Source organism: Octopus bimaculoides, chromosome 4 (assembly GCF_046866305.1).
Source record: "Octopus bimaculoides isolate indiv1 chromosome 4, ASM4686630v1, whole genome shotgun sequence".
Taxonomy (NCBI): Eukaryota; Metazoa; Mollusca; class Cephalopoda; order Octopoda; family Octopodidae; genus Octopus; species Octopus bimaculoides.
Window position 1 is genome coordinate 25255652 of NC_142931.1, and position 7919 is coordinate 25263570.

At 35.7% G+C, this 7919-nt stretch overlaps 1 long non-coding RNA gene across 1 annotated transcript in view; it reads left to right on the forward strand.

Moving 5' to 3' along the window:
- The window catches only part of LOC149135991 (uncharacterized), an 80339-nt gene extending 72687 nt beyond the window's left edge, over positions 1-7652 (forward strand). Inside the window, exons 2-3 of the long non-coding RNA XR_016241309.1 lie at positions 4522-4569; positions 5893-7652. This is a non-coding gene — a long non-coding RNA (uncharacterized LOC149135991). The remainder of the gene's footprint in view (positions 1-4521; positions 4570-5892) is intronic.
- Positions 7653-7919: the final 267 nt, after the last annotated feature.

Below are 7919 nucleotides of genomic sequence, written 5' to 3' on the forward strand. Positions count from 1 at the left end.
GAAAATGAGATGATTATAACCGGGAATCTGAACTGGTTCATGGTTTCCATTCGCCTCTATTCTCCGACGTTGTCATAGTAACAAGCAAAATTAATAATTTCATGTTTTTGAGGGGAGGGTGTTGAAAAGTCGTGATATATTTCAAGATCATTAAGAGTGCTAAATAAGTGTATATGAATCAACTGAGAATGGAAAGTGGATTGCGAACTCGTACAAAAGTACAGCCGTCACTCGCAAGCGAGTATAACTTGGTAGCATGTACCATGTTTTCACTGTTTGTTTTAAGGACCATGTAGTCGTGAGGAGACACAGGCATCCTCTCAAACTTCCCACCCTTGACCTAATGCAACATCCATTATGTGACTGTCGCAATGGAGGAGGGCTGCACCAGCGTTCGGCTGGCATATATTTTGCAGTTGAGTGAACTGGGGCAATATGAAATGAAATGCTTTCATTAACGACACAAATATGCCGTCCACTCCAGAAAACGAACCCACAACCATACGATTGTGAGCCCAACACCCCAACCATTAAGCCACGCGCATTCACGCACTCGTACTACAGGGAGCTTATCTCTATTTTATTGCCATAATAACAATGAAAATTATTGATTTTTTTTTTTTTTTTTTTGAGAATGCACAAAATCACGTTTTTGTAGTGGAGTCTAAAGTCAATTTATCGACTCAGAAAGAATGAAAGTCAACTCCAATGAGATTTGAATTTAGAAATATGAAATATGAAACTAAAGACAAAACGCATTTAAGTCTAGCTCTACTGTCTCGATCAAACATCTCAGTTATACTCAGAACTGTAATAATTATTAAAACCAGTTACTGTCTCTGGGCCATTTTGTGAGCAGAAACAATTCTTTATATTTTTCCATACTGTAAGAGGTCAATGAACAAGAGTTTGTCTGTGATTGTCAAAAGCAATAAATTATTGATATATGTGATGTTTATGTGTGTTTTGAAAATGTGTATGGAATAGACAGATAGAAAGAAAGACATAGGAAGAGGGGAGTAAATGTAAAGAGCATGTGATACTTCGACGAGTTGGAATACGTTGTAATAATTGTTTATTATTAGGCGCCGAATTGGCAGAATCGTTACCACATCGGGCAAAATGCTTAGCGGCATTTTGTTCGTCTTTATGTTTTGAGTTCGAATTTCACCGAGGTCGACTATTCTTTTCATTCTTTCGGGATCGATAAAAGAAGTATCAGTTGAGTACTGGAATCGATGTAATCGACTTGCCCACTCCTCCGAAATTACTGGCCTTGTGCCAAAATTTGAAATCAGTATTTATTTATCTAAAAATATATGCCAAATTATGACTTATATATTTCAAATGTAGAGTACACCTTAAAAAAATTAGTTTTAACTTTGCAGTGAAAATCAAAATAGATACACTATATATATTTATCTCTTCGTGTGCAGAAGAAATGGGGTAGATCTAATTAGTTCTTACTCTTCTTAGATCTTTATTAAAGAAAGAATACCCATCTATCTACGGAGAGATTAGCAGCTTGAAGTTATTATTAATAGAGCCAAACCAGAACTCAACTAAACTGTTCAGTGTAATTTGCATAATTGTACATGTGTTGCAAATGTATATCAATTAATTCATAGTCTGCGTTGTCAGCACCTGTACAGCTATGCAAATTAAAGTGACTGGTTTAGTTGAGTCCTGGTTTGTATACATTATAAATATCTACCAGCTACTTACTCTCTCTGTGGACAGGAGATGGTAATTCCTTCACTGATATCAGTCAAAGAAGACTGGAAACTACTAAAATCAATCCAATATTTTCTGTCCACTAAGAGACAAAAATTTGTGGAACATCCACTTTGGTTACTTTTCATAGCAAAGCTACAATTGTACAGTCCTTAAAAAAGGTATATCGTTTATTTCAAATTATCTAAAAATAGTATGTTGTGCGCTATGAAATAATGATTTCAAATTTTGGCGCAAGGCCAGCAATTTTAGAGGATGCGTATGTCGATTACATCGGCCCCAGTACTCAACTGGTACTTATTTTATCGACCCCGAAAGGATGAACGGCAAAGTTGACTTCCGCGGCATTTGACTTCAGAACGTAAAGATGGACATGTGCGCTATGAAATGATAATAATAAATTATAACTTTATTAGAAAATCGATAAGAGCAGATTTTGTGAACTGGTTTAAATACCAAGTCGAAGCTACTTATGTTACCTATAACTTTTGGAAATATATAGCATAAAGCTCCATTTCTTGTTCCTTGTTAAAAATTAAAGGACGCGCAGATAGACTACCGCACAATCAGCCGAGCGTTTGATATTTTACATTCTTTCGTTGGCACTGCTCTGATTTTGATAGCGTTCTCATTCTTTCGTTGACACTGCACTGATTTTGATAGTGTTCGCCAATTAATTTTACTAATTATTTCCATTAAGGCCACGAACAAATTATCAGTACATACTTAGTTCACTAAACTTTATATTTCTATAAACTGTGTATTTCTTATTAGTTCTTTATTAGTATTAAGTTTTATCCATTTTTGATCGAATTATCCTATGAATATCAGACGCGGAAACAAGGCATGAATTTCCTAGTGGGGAAGGGTAGATATTATTGGTGCAAGAAATTAATATTCCTTTGATCGCAACTCGGAACCGAACTGTTGGCTCCGATCATCACTAAATTATGCTTTAAAATGCAATCAGAAATCAATCCATTAATAGCTAGAAGATGAGTGGAATGGGAAACGCTGTGACATTGTCAGTATTATTATTCCCGAATTTTGGTGGAGGGGGCCAGTCGATTACCATTATTGGTAACATACAGGTGGCGAGCTATCAGAATCGTAAGCACGCCGAACAAAATGCTTAGCGACATTTCGCCCGTCTTTACGTTCTGAGTTCAAATTCCGCCGAGGTCAACTTTGTCTTTCATCCTTTCAGAGTCGATAAAATAAGTACCACTTGATCACAAGGGTCGATGTAATCCAGTAGTCCCCTCCCCTCAAATTTCAGGCCTTGTGCATATAGTAGAAAGACTAATTGATTAAACATAAAATAAAGCGAAACAATTGTAAAGGAGAATCGAAACATGATCGCAATTGTACCGGGCTGTGAATTTTATCTAACGATAAGGCATCTAACCTTGGGTCAGTAAATCTTCAAAGACGACCTTTTCATTATTTATTTACTGATCTTATCCTAAATATTATCAACAGATGACTTTATTTGTCCGTATTCTATATTTCTCTTTCATTATCTTGGTCATCAGAATTTAACCTGTTAAAAAACAAGTTTTTATTGTTAAGAAATAATGTCTCTCTCTTAGTGTAGGTTTGTTTAGATGCTGAATTTTTTTAAAATTTATTTTATTTTACCTTGAAATAAGTATTAGAATCTTTAAAAAAACTTTTCCACTATTGATTTTTATCATTTAAATTTTCTTATGCACCAATTTACGTTTCTGATTAAAGTCGGATGTAGGTGGCATGAGGAGCGTAATACCATAACCAACTGCTTTTATGCAATGTATCTTGACCACGTCAACGTAACAGAATATATCCCACAGCAAGCTTGGTGTGTAGTTTGAACTCAACACTGCAAGTCAAATAAAAGGCGCAGGCTTCCCAACCACATGGTTCCGGGTTCAGTCCCACAGCATGGCACCTTGGGCGAGTGTCTTCTACTAACCTCAAGCCGACCAAAGACTTGTGAGAGGATTTAGTAAACGGAAACTGAAAGAAGCCCGTCGTGTATATATACTTATGTATGCGTGTCTTTGTGTCTGTGTTTATCCTTCCATACAGCTGGTCAACCGGTGTTGGTGTGTTTGCGTCCCCGTAGCATAGCAGTTCGGCAAGAGACGGGTAGAATAAGTATCAGGCTTTAAAAAATAAGTACTGGGGGTCCATTCATTCGACTAAAAATTCTTCTAGGCAGTGCCCCAGCATGGTCGCAGTCTCACAACTGAAACGAACGAGAAATAAAAACTAAAAACATATTGATCTTTACCATAATTAACTGTATCTACTCACAGTGTCTCTTTACATATGATAATTAATGCTACAGTTTCTGTGAAGCACTGATGACGATATTCATTCGTATCATTAAAAAAAAAAACAAAAAGAAAGAAATAAAGACCACATTGTTCCGTAATCCAACAGATAGTCGCAATGTTTTTCCGAGTACATGCAGCTACAATATTAACTTCGAAGTTTGAGGAAAGGCCAGAAATTTCAGGTGTAGGATTAAATCGATTGCAACGAACCCGGTGCTCAACTAGGTGGAATTTAAACTCAGAACGTAAAAGTGGACGAAATGCCGCTAAGCATTCCGCCCGGCGAGCTAAACGATTTTGCCAGCTCACCGCCTTATATATGGCCACAATATTAAATACTATTCCCTCATGAAGTTTCATTGTTGTTAAGATCTTTCGTTGAACTTTCCAATACTTCTTCAATTTACAACTTGAAAATGTATGTATGTATGTTCTGATTTTTATCTTTCACATTTTGCACCAATAGCAATAAGAGCTGCCTTTTAATACAGAAAGGTTGGAATTTAAGCATGAAGTAAGTATAAATATGTTATATGTATAAATGTGGTTAGGGTGTTGCATTCACACACACACACACACACACACACACTGAGAGAGGCAGGTAGGCATAAAACAAAATACAGTTATTGAGGTCATTTGACCAGTGGATATAAACATTTTGAAAATCAATGAGAGTGGTGTTATTATGAATTACGGTTTCGAAATGCATGACTTCTCTCCCCAAGAAACGAAAAATGAAGTTTGCAAGAATCTTTACTCAACACAACGATCTTTTCGACGCTGCTTGCATCTCTTCCTTACAGGTGGGATATTGCACAGCTAGTTGTGTTGCATCCGTCTTTGCAGGATGTATCTCGTCAGGTATCACATTTTAAATAATATATTTCGTTACATATACTGAGTTTCGCTTGGTATGTTGTGGTCACCTGTAAGATATTGACTATAACCGTGGAATTCCTGACGTAGATCCAGTGACAATTATATCATAACCGTGAATGACATCAGGTAGCCTACACGGTCTAAGTGCTTTAATCGGCATGCTAATAGACATATACCTAAAGATCAAATAATTACTTGCGTGTGTGTGTGTGAATGTGTGTGTGTGTGTGTGTGTGTGTGTGTGTGTGTAGTCAAAAGACCAACGAAACCTACCCGAGAAGTTTATGGCAATGCATGACTTCTCTGTCCACGAGCACCACGAGTTACCAATCTGGCACCCCTTTTGTTCGTTATATTATTATCAGGCATAAGCAAAACTATTCAACCGACCACATGAGATATGCAGACGACAGTAAATTAATGCTGCCGATCAAGACAAACATTCATATTTATGCGTGCCTATGAGGCCTAAATGCTATTATATTACTGTATGAATGAAAATAATATCTTGTTCATTCCCCACATCATTCAGTGTCATCTGTTACGGAAGAAAGATATTCAACGGCAAGAAGTTTTACTTTACCCAAACAAAAAAAAAAAAAATTCAAACCCTGGACTATGCCGGCAGATTCATGTTACTCTAAACATATTAAATAAACTGTCAACATGTCGGCGTCTTAGTAGCTAGGTATCAAAAACATTTACTATGTGAGGCCAGACATTGTTATTGACATAATGAAAATATCTTGTTTTGAGCAGGTTGGCTGACGAAGACTTGCCAAGTCACACAAAAAATTTCGAAATGTATTCATAGATATTAGGTTGTTTCACATGAAATGGTGCATTTCTAATTACTTGTTATTTCAGTCATTTAAAAACTCAATTATGTCTACATTGCATTTAATCTTGACTATTTTTCTTTCTCAACAATATTGATATACAAAATTCGTACCCATAGACCTTATGAAAATGATAGCAACCAGACTATGTTGAGTGATTTTCTCGTATGAGTACAAACTGGGTCACTCTGCCGCAGGAGCTCTACGGAATATTAAGCGGGCCTTTGGTAATGGTTTTGTTGACATTAGAACTGTTCAAAGATGGTTCCAAAGTTCTCGTTCAGATGATAGCCTTGAAAATAAAGCAATGGGTAGGCCAAAATCAGTTATTCGGCATGATGGATTAAATGCTTTGGTTGAACAAAATCCGGGAACAAAGGTTCGAAAACTCTTTGACAATAGCAGGAGAACAGGAAAGTTATTAGATGCAGAAGAGTCACCTAAACACTACCCAAACCCACCATTGCACCCTAAAAAGTTAGTGGTCACTGTATGGTAGTCTGCGAAGGGAGTTATTCATTAATCATTTTTGCAGCAAGGAAAAACGGTAACAGTAACATCGTATTGCCAGGAAATTGATTGAATGCACGAGAATTTGAAAAAGAAGCAACCCAGACTAGTTAAAAGAGCTGGCCCAATTTTGCTCCACGACAATGCACGTCCTCACACTCCTCAAGCTACGGTCCAAAAATTGCAAAGCCTGAATTATGAGATTTTGCAACATCCTCCCTATTTCCCTGATATCTCTCCTACTCATCAACACTTATTTAAGCATTTTGAGCTTTTCATAATGAATAAAACATTCTTCAATAGAGAAGAGGTAATTGAAGCATTCGGACAGTTTATCACAGGAAATTATTAATTTTTTTTTTAAAGATGGAATATACGACATAGAGAAACGTTGGGTAAACATCATAAATGAACATGGATCATACTTTGGATAAATAAATCAGTTCTCTAACACTTCTGAAGCATTTTATTGTTACCTTTCAAATACGACATTTCATGTGAAACAACCTAATAAATAAAATGACGAAAACCTTTATTATTGGAAACGTCTCTGTATATTACCCTGAAGAGAAAGTCAAATGTATGTAGAATGTGTGGGGTTCTAGAAAACCTTATTCTAAACTTTCGTATGCAAGAGTACAAGAGTGAAAGAAGAAGAATCACGAAGAATAGGGGAAACTGTGGAACTCCGCGGTGTTCCTTTTTCTAAACGCTCGCATCAGAAGCCCATACAGGAACTTTTTGGCATTTAAAAAATGCATAATTGTAGAGCTAACACATACAAAAAAAGACATGAAACCTCACCAAAATTTCTCCTGAAACTTTAAAAATATACTTTGCTGCATTTATCTCTAATATAGAAGACTATCCATCTGCAAAAAGAAAAAAATTCCTATGAAAGAAGAGTACACTTGAATCGATCCGTTGATCCGCCAGTTTCGTATACCGAAAAACCCAACGAATAACATTTCAAGCTTAGTCATAGACTGAGATGAATATAAAACAAATGAACAAGATTCAACACCCAAGGCAATACTCCAGCATGGCTCCGTCTGTGGCGGCTAAAACAAAGTAAAGAATGCAAAGAACATGTCACAAGAATATTACACCTAAGGTGTTTTCCTTCACTTAACGAAAACACAAATTCATTCATCGCTAAGTAATTCACGTTGGAGACGACATATATTACTCTGTTAGATTTGTGCCACACACTGCAAAACAACGAGGTTGTTGCATTTTAAACACTCCTCAAAACTGCTGAAGCAGTAAACTATCCTCCTGACTTGCCACCTATTTACAATTATGTGGATTGGACCATTTCAGTTTATCATAAGCCATCAGCATAAACAGTTTTTTTCAATGACTTCATTAAAATTACCATCCACATTATATGTGTGTATAAATGTATGTGTGTATATATATATTTATGTATACATATATATATATGATGTATATATATATATATATATATGTGTGTGTACATATATATGATGTATATATGTGTGTGTGTGTACATATATATATATATATATATATATATATATATATATATATATATATATATATATATATATACAGTACACATATATATAATGTACATAGATATCTTTATAATGTACATATATATATATATATA